A 7,187-nucleotide genomic window follows, 5' to 3' on the forward strand; every position below is an offset into this window, starting at 1 on the left:
TAAAATAACCTTGTAGGTAAGCAGAATTTTTCTAATTTACAATTTTAGATAAAAAAAATTATAATTATTGGAATTAAGAGTAAGAAAAATATTGGAAATAAAACTAAACTGACTCTGTATTGGAGGTAACTTGCTTAGTCTGTTCATTTCCCAGAAAAAAACCCTCACAGACAGACCCAACGTGCCATTTAAACTATAAGTAAAGTTTGAATAGAGGCTGAAGTACTTGAATGGTGATGTTCGAGGTGAGGTGCACCAACCATCACCAACACTTGCACGTCCACACACACATACACACACTCCCCCTTACCAAAACTGAGAGGAGTGGAAACGGTTCCCGCTCTGATGAAAGAGCCCCTCTGATCGAGACGACAACAAAGAGCTGGGCCGCCTGTGTTTGGAAAAGCTTCCCCTTTCTTCTCTCCTTCCTCCTCCTCCATCTCCTCTTCTCTGGTCTCTGATCTCTCTCTCTCTCTCTATCTGCCTCTGCCCGGTGCCACTCTCTCTGGCAGGGCCCCGCTCAGCTCGTCGTTAGCTTGGCGATACAATCGGGGTGACCGGATTAAAAATCAGTGTGCGTCCTTGTCGAAGGCGCGCAGGATGGCGCACTTTGATGTCTCCCCGCAAATTTGAAATTCATATGTTGTCACACTTGATTTTATTCTCCACTTCTTCTTCTCTCTCTCTCTCTCTCTCTCTCTCTCTTTTTTTTGGTTCGTACTTTAGTCGCACACATGTACTGTGTGAAAACGTGAATGGGAAAAGATGTAAAACCCATTCTCACTGGCGCCTTTCTTTTATTTTTCATGTTTCTACATCTTTGGGTGGGCGGGATGAAATAATGAATCATTTAATTTGCTTTGATTGAAGGAGGCGTGATGGAGCTGCCGAGGTTGACAGTGTAGAGGACAGAGAGAGTTCAGAGGAAAAGAAAGAAGGAGGGGAGACGGGGGTTTACACTTTGATGACACTTCAAAAACTGTGTGCCAAGTCTAAGCTATCAACCCTATCTGAGAACTAACTAGCACATGTGTGCCCTCTTTTAGAGTCCCCGGTGAAAACAAAACACAACGCAACAACAAACAATGCCAGCAACAAACAAGGCCTTCTACTTCTTCAACCAACAAAACAAGCACGACGGCAGGCTGTAGTAATCTCATTAGCCTGTGAGGAAAAACAGCTATTAACGGCAGTTCAATACACTGGGCCAATTCACTGCAGTTGGACTTCAGATCGATGTGACGGATAATTATCCGACTCGGCTTTTACGTTCTCATGCGACCAATCCCACATGCATAGATGTTCGCCAACTTCAGTGTCCTCTCCAGATAATAACAAATGAGTTTAATGGCTGCGCTGATGCTGCCATATATGTTGGGGTTATCCCATCGTTGACGCCAAAAACCAAGCGGCATCATCAATCTCTCCAGTATCACTCTTCAAAAGCCCCGATCCCCAGCCAATAGCAGCACAGCTTCTGACACGCTGCCCAACGTCTCGCTCTTCTCTTTATGACGAATGGGTTTTAATAAAAGCTGACGGAGTGATGAAATTAAAAGTGCGTCCCATGGCCTCCGATTGCTCCCGCTGCTCAATTACAGCGCATATCTCAGCACCCTCGCCCTCACTCCGCTAACATTGTCTTACATCATCATTCCCATAATATTATTGGACTTATCATCGTCAAGCCCGATTGTTAAGTCCAAGTCGTTGTTCTGACAGACACGCAAAAGAGATGCACACTGCCTGTGTGTCTTCCCTAACCTAATAAAATCTGCCTTCCTCGACCTTATTAGCTAGTATTATGTCTATTTCCCATGCTGCCTCGTTACAGCAGTGATGGTGTACCCGAGGAGGTGGGTAAAGAGAACAAGTGTGCGTCTTTCTAAGGGAAAAGTCCCATAAGTACTAACCGACAGAGTCCTAATCTGTCCCATCATTTCATTTGGAAAAAGCATCCTTTGTTTTAGATTATGCAGCATCCTTAATCCTTCTTTCATCCCCCTCTTGTACTAATTTATAATCTGAGCTTGGAGGGGGTGGAAGGGTCCCGGTGCTCCGATAGAGGCCAATATTGCCACCAAGGCAGTAATGTTTTCCAACAAAGTGGCCCATTTTGGAAGACAGCAAATCCTCAGAACTATTCAAAATTTGAATATAGGCTTGGAAAAAGTGCTCGCAAAACACTAGTGGCGGTAAAACACTAACGATTTTTAATCCTTTTCACAGAAATTATGATTACAGGGATTATTTAGATTATTAATTAACAAACGTCTTTTGCACGGTTCGGTGAACAATAATTATGTTATGGTTTCTAATCACTTTTACCATGCTGAAGGCTTTCTAAAATGATATAGTTTCATGTCTGCACCACATAGCATTGCACATCAATACTGTGGTAATATGACTGTAACAATTAATACCATAACGATTGTTGTCTCATCATAAACTTCAGATTTAATACTTGTCTCATGTGTCTCCAAAGTATGTCACTGAAGTTATACAATGATAAATTTTATATTTTATGCCAAAAATCATGAGAATCTTATGTAAATATCCAACACGATCTCACGGCAATTCGTAACTTTTTTGATTTAGTGGCTAATTTGTATGAATTCGTATGATTTAATTCAGTACAATATAGTACGATTTGCTCATCCCCCAATGACGATTGGGTTTAGGGGTGGGGTTAGGTGCCACGCCTCCTTTTTAAAATCGTACAATTTCATACGACTGAACTCGTACGAATTCATACGAATTAGCCACTGAACTGACAAAACGTAAAATACTTAGGTTTTCTCGTGAGATCAGGCTGAAATATCATCTTAAATTAAGATATTTTGTAATTATTTACCATAACTATATCAAAACCTCATTTTTGATAACGTTTTGGACATGCTTAAAAGTGATTTTCTTAAACTTTTTCCACCTTGAATCTCAGATTCCAGATTTATTTTGATCAATTATTGTCCTATCATAAAAAAAAAACATTTATTAATAAAAAACATATTTAATTAGATTTCATTAACACATGTATGAATCTCACTTTAAATAAATTGACTCTTATGACTAGTTTTTTTTTCTTTTCCAGGGTCACAAATAACTTATTATATGAAAATAACCATCTTGAGGTGGAAGAAAAAAAAAAGTATTTTTTTTTTCTTTAAAAATGCAATATTTTAGATTTGGCAACTATAAAAGGTAAAATGGCAAGGTGTTTTCAGAAGTGGAATTTTATCTCACATTTATTTTAAGGTTTAGTGTAGCTGGACATGAGTTAGCTGGAGTTTCCAAACATGAATTAACCTTTTAATTAATAAGTGCTGCAAGAAACAAAAATATATATAAATAAAATGTATTTCTATTTTTTTCTGTGAAGCTGATTTATGAAAATTAACTTACAAATTCAATTAAATGCCTGAAGTCTGAGTGTACATTTACATGAAGTTATGTAAATAGGTATAACACATCAAAATAATTACTCCTAAAAATATTATTGAAATTGCTGTATTTTACATGCCAGGCCAGGAGTTGGCGCTGTCAGCGCATATGCACACATAGCAGCTCCCTTTTGAATTGAAAATTGTAGTGAGTTTAAACTACTGTAGTAGTTAAGTGTATTAACCAGTTATTTTTTTGGCACATTGATTGCCATTCATGTGACAGGTTTGCTACAAACATCATAGTTTCATTATAGATAGAGAAGCAAAACATTAGCTGATTTGTGGCTATAATGGTTTTGCTTTCCTAGAACCATGTACACTACCGGTCAAAAGTTTGGGGTCAGTGTGATTTTTAATGTTTTAAAATAAGCAGTACAAATTATAATATTGTGAAATGTTATTGCTCTATAAAAAACTGTTCAAAAGTAGTTTATCACTTAATTTAAGAATTTATTCCAGTGATTTTAAAGATGGATTTTCAGCTTCATTACTCCAGTCTTCAGAGTAACATGATCCTACAGAAATCACTTTAATATTTATTATTATTATTATTATTATTAATATTATTATTGGTAATAGCTATAAAAGCAATAATGACTGGAGTAATAATTTCATTTGAAACTACATACAACAAGAAAGCATTAATTTAAAAGAGCAATTTCATGCAAATGTCAACCTTGCCATGAAAAAACGTTTTTTACCAAAATAGAGAAACCGTTTCTACATGTTTTTGTGTGTAAGCAAGTATTTTACAGTACTTTAAAATACTCAAAAATGTCTCTGTCAATGTTCGATTGTCACATCCATAATAAAGCTTTTTCCTCATAAATGCAAAAATGTCAAATAAAATCAAATCAATCAGTTTTGTTTATAGAGAGCCGACTCTTACTGTTTTGATTAGCATTATTTCTTTTGGGTTGTGCAGTTTAATTCACTGAATTTCTACAAAGCATGCTGTATACTGTAAACTCACACTTTTTTTCACATCCATAACGCATATTTATTTTGCTCATTTAAAATATAAAAAATGTTTACAGATCAATATTTTTCTTCTTAACTCTGTGGTTAGTTGTTTTGGAAAATATAAACAGATGTTTCAATATAAAGTTAACATGTACTTTCTCTGTGAATTTATGTTTTGAGTTTTTACTGCAAATGTCACATCCATAATGCTGAAATTGCTCAAAATTGTAATAATTATTGAAAAGTTCACATTTTTTATATATTTAAAAACAAACATAAAAAAACTGACCCCAAACATTTGACTAGTAGTGTACATTTTTTCTGTTGCAATAAACTATAGTTCCCCTTCGGATGGGGAACTCCAATGCTATGTGGAAACTTCCACTATGGGGATTTCGTCAGAATCCAATCATCTGAAAGAGTATAAAAACGGGCCAATGAAATGCCAATGAGTTGGCAGCGTCAGCGTGCACAGCTGGCGTCAATGACAATCAGTCATGCTATAAAGACGCAGCCAGTGCCATGCTCGACATCCTTTCGCTTTCAGAGCCTTTCACGAAGCTTCTGAGAGAGTCTTTGAGGGTATCTCCAACCTGTGTCTACAGAGAGAGATCGAGAAGCAGCTTCTCCCGGTCCAGAGCGCGTATACGCAGTGGCAGATGGTCGAGCTGGGTATTTCTCCCTTGCCTGGCGTCCTTTGGGTCCGGTCCTCCAAGAGCGGTTTGTATATAGGAACAAAGCTTTCCTAAAAGAGCAACACGGTCGTGCAGCGCGTCTTTTTCAAGACGTCACTCCGACCGTGCGTTTCTGGATGCGGTGGTTTCCTATCCCCGGATGATGGGCACGAGCACAGCGTTTCATGTCTGGGGGTCCAGCATGTTAATGCGGTGCTCGCGGGCAGTGCATGCCATCACTGATGTCATGTCTGTTGCGCAGTTAAGATCGCGGCTCGCTCTTGCAAAAGAGCCACCCACCCCAGTTGTCCCCCGCACTGCGGTTGGCACTCGGGCAGATCTGAGGGTTTCAGTGAGAGTAAATCCGCCGCCCCCGGGCCGTGGACCTCTCGCTCCTCCACGCGCTCCATCCAAGCTTCGGGTGAAGAGAAGCGCTCCGTCCTTGGATGGTCGCTCTCTCACCTGATGACACCGGGGGTCAGATGTCCATCGCTGCATCGGAGGATGGGCTGTCATTGTCTGATGAGGATGCGAGCCCGCTCGCTCCCTCCCTCCGGGGAGGAGAGCGCGGCGTTAGCATCTAAAAAGCAGACGTGATGGCCGTGCTTTCTCGGGCTGCTTCGGCCGTGGGTCTGGTGATGGTTTATCCCCCAGCCCCGCGGCCGGACCGACTAGATGGGTGTATGTGGAGGATGTAAGGAGGCAAGACCTTCAAAGCCTCCCGTCCCCTTCTTCCCGGAAGTGCACAGTAAGCTCACGCTGTCCTGAGGGCACTTTTTTCTGCCCGATCTGCGTGCGCTTCCATCCTCACCATCCTTGGAGGTTGGGCTGTCAAGGTCTGACGAGGATTCGAACCCGCTCGCTCCCTCCGGGACTTTGAGCGCGGCGTCGAATCCAGAAGCAGACTTTGCGGCTGTGCTTCCCCAGGCTGCTTCGGCCGTGGCTCTGGAGATGGTTTATCCCCCAGCTCCGCGGCCGGACCGATTAGAGGGGTGTGATGTGGAGGATGAAGGCGAGACCTTCTAAGCCTCCCCATCCCCTTCTTCCTGGATGGGCACAGTAGGCTCACGCAGTGTGCTGCGTGCGCCTTCCCCCTCACCATGCACGCTATGGCCACCTACCAGCGCTACCAGGCGCTGGCCCGGCTGCGCGAGGATGGTTCTGACCCAGGACTGAGCATGCGCTCCGCACCGCAACCGACTATGCTCTTACAAAAAAAAAAAAAAAAAAAAAAGTCGGCTGTGTGTGCCCTGGGAAGGACGATGATCACATCCGTGATCCAGGAATGCCACCTCAGGCTAAACCTGGTGATGTGCGTGACGTTGACAAAGTTCGCTTTCTTAACTCACCCATATCCCAGGCTGGCCTGTTCGGCGACACTGGCGGTGAATTCGCCCAGGAATTCACGCCGGTGCTAGAGCAGTCGGAGGCGATGGGCGAGGTCTCTATCGGCGGGATTGTATGACCGCTCCCCCCCGCCGAGCCATCCACATCCACTGCTTTTTCGCCGAGGACGCCCGCCCGCAGCTTTGCTTCGCCGCCCCCGCCTGCGCCTCCGGCCACGCGGCTGCGCCGAGCATCGCGCCGGCAACCAGCGTCCCCCGCCCAGGGCGCCGCTAAGTTCGGTAAAACGGACCGCGAAGCGTCCCTGAGGCGGGCCATCTGGGGAGGAGGGAATTTGCTCTTTCCCCGCTGGAGGGCGGGGCACGTTATTTAAAGGCGTAAAAAAAAAAAAAAAACGCCATCAAAATCCTCAGTGAAAGAGCACTTTTCCCCTCCTCTGGATGTGACAGCCCGAACACTGCCAGTCTGGGACGCTATGCCTTCCAGCTCGCAGGATCGGTGCATTTCGCCAATGGCTCATGGAGCACGAGAGAACGGTCTCCTTTCTCTCCACTCCCAGCCCCTCTCCTGGAGTTTGAGTGCGAGACGAGAACATCTCCTCTCCTGCTCTCCTGTGGGACCCCAGCGCTCCCCGGATGAGCCCACTCACTCCACGCTGCCCCGCCGCTGGCACGTCAGCGATCGTGCGGGTGGGACCATTTGCGGGGGCTCTGCCTGCCTGGTTAGCGCGGGCCAGCCCATCGCAATGGCTCATCCATACGAC

This window comes from Danio aesculapii, chromosome 16, assembly GCF_903798145.1.
Source record: "Danio aesculapii chromosome 16, fDanAes4.1, whole genome shotgun sequence".
Taxonomy (NCBI): Eukaryota; Metazoa; Chordata; class Actinopteri; order Cypriniformes; family Danionidae; genus Danio; species Danio aesculapii.